At 46.1% G+C, this 2,276-nt stretch overlaps 1 non-coding gene across 1 annotated transcript; it reads left to right on the top strand.

Moving 5' to 3' along the window:
• The first annotated feature begins 534 nt into the window (after window positions 1-534).
• LOC121310800 lies at window positions 535-641 on the top strand. The gene has a single exon (XR_005948950.1). It is a non-coding gene; the product is annotated as a U6 spliceosomal RNA (small nuclear RNA).
• Window positions 642-2,276: the final 1,635 nt, after the last annotated feature.

The raw sequence follows: 2,276 nt of genomic DNA, 5'->3' as shown, positions 1-2,276 counted from the left end.
TAGTTTTTTTTCATGCTTCAGTTTTATTTTACTTTGGTTTGAGTTTCTGTAAACCAGTACAGCACTGCTAGGGAAGGAGAAGGACCTAGGGGAGGGACGAGGGTCTGCTTTGAACTGACGAGCTGCTGCTCCTCCTAGGGACTTTAAATGGCAAGCCGAGCCGTCTGCAGGAGGAGGAAATGTATCGAATTACAGCAGCCCCTCATTTGAAACCACGCCCCGCTGATGGGAACGAGGCTCAACTGCACTGCTGTTGCACGTCGTAAAAAGGGGGAGTCCAATATGCATAACACCCAGCAACCTCTCGTGCACAGAGCTGCAGATGGCTCTGGGAAAGTGTTTTTTGGGGGTACGGAGGGGGAGAGGGGGTGCAAAGTTGCGATGTAATTGGACTGTTTTGTTGAGTGTGTATATAGGAGTACACATCAAAGCACACTATTATTGATCAGAGGAATCATGATAACTGCTCCACCACTGCTGCAGGGCTTGGGAGTGTGTCACTGTATATAGAGCGCCTGTTCTCAGGGTGTATTTGTGCTCGCTTCGGCAGCACATATACTAAAATTGGAACGATACAGAGAAGATTAGCATGGCCCCTGCGCAAGGATGACACGCAAATTCGTGAAGCGTTCCATATTTTTATTTTTGTTATTTAGGGGAAAAAAAAAAAAAAAAACATACTTTCAAGTCGTCCCTATGTGCCAGGCAGTGTTTTGTGATACACTGGCGTTACAGATTCTATCCTGCCCTCTGTCGGTGAGATGAGATGAGGTTAAAAGCTCTAAAACCACGAATGCAGATGAGCTCGGCTCTTTAGCATAGCTATTAAGACGCTTGCAGTTACAGTTTGTGCCCAGCCTCCACCCTGGTACACCAGCAATGTTAATTCCTCCACTGAAACTCCTCCACTTACACCAAAAAAGAAAAGAAAATGAGCAGAGGATGGTTTGGATGCATCAAGCTCTGAGTTATGGGCCAGCGCTCTTCCACAGTGCCGCTCTGCTGCACGGGGTTAGAGGCCAGCTTGTACACTGCTTATGTGTTAGTCCAAATGAATGATTATCTCAGGAGGACACATGCCTGAATCAGGGTGTTTTAGACGGACAGTTTGTAATAGAACTGCTAAATGACTGCAATTTATATAAAGGTAAACCATTACAAAGTCAACTTTTGTGGTTGCACTTTCTTCACCATGCAGTGTGTTTTGTAATGACTCAAACGGGCAAATAGTAATTCTTGGGGAAGAATATCCATTTATAAAAAATGTTAGAAAGTCAATTAAAAGCAGTGTTCCCAGTCTGTTTCAAGATGCACCTCTCTACCTGTCCTCTTTTAAAGCAATGACCCCGTCCCTCACTGCTGAACCAAAGGCTTCTTCGTGGAGCTTCCCAGATGAGAGGAAGCACACAAGCAGCCACTTTCTCAGCATTCTGTCAAGGCTAGAAAGAGATTCCTGTGCTAAGATAGCAAGAGCTGAATGTCATGGTAAAGAATAGGAAAGTGTGGTGGCCGCCAAAGCCCTGAGAAAGAATCGTGCAAGTATGATAAAGTTTGCATTACAGTTTGATTGAAAATCTTACAAGTACAATTCAGCATGCTTGCTGCTGTGATTAGTGTCAGTTGTAAATGGGCTGCTGAAAGACAGGAAGCAGCACCCAGCCTGCCCTGCCCCAGCTCTCTCAATAGCGGTTGGATGGCTCTTCCACAAATCTACTTTGATCATGTTTCTGTGAGAGCTCTCCTCTGATTCGTCAGAGACGATGCCTGGGGTGACCCCCTCTGACAAAAGGAACCGCTCCCATTGGTGCTTCCAGAATAAAAGAGCTGGGAATTAGCACAGGTTTTATGTTGCAAATGAAGGCAGACAGTTTCTCCAGGTGGGAATGGCACTGCCTATTGTGTGACAGGCTGCCTTTGTCCCTGCTGTGCTTTGGCGCTGAAAGAATGAAAACTTCTCTCCTTTCTCCCCTTGGGAGAGCTGCACACACAGGGATAGCCACTGTACAGCGAGCCAACTCGGGAGGCATGAAACCGACCCCATTTGCTGAGAAAAAAGTAACCAGTTCTCATAGGAAAAAGCTAGCCAGACTCCTTCACAGCCGGGTGAGAAACCCCCACCCTTGTGTCTGCTCAGCAGGGAAGACCGCAGGCAACTTTTACTGGCACTCATAGGGAGCATTTCAAGCTATTTTAAAAAAGCACTGTAGCTTGCTCAAAGGTTGTCAACAACTTATGGCTTGAATTGTTCACACAGCGAAAATTGCTTGCAACAAGTT

This window comes from Polyodon spathula, unplaced genomic scaffold, assembly GCF_017654505.1.
Source record: "Polyodon spathula isolate WHYD16114869_AA unplaced genomic scaffold, ASM1765450v1 scaffolds_2563, whole genome shotgun sequence".
Lineage (NCBI taxonomy): Eukaryota > Metazoa > Chordata > Actinopteri > Acipenseriformes > Polyodontidae > Polyodon > Polyodon spathula.
The sequence above is the reverse complement of the archived record's forward strand: the minus strand, read 5'-3'. Positions and strand labels throughout refer to the sequence as shown.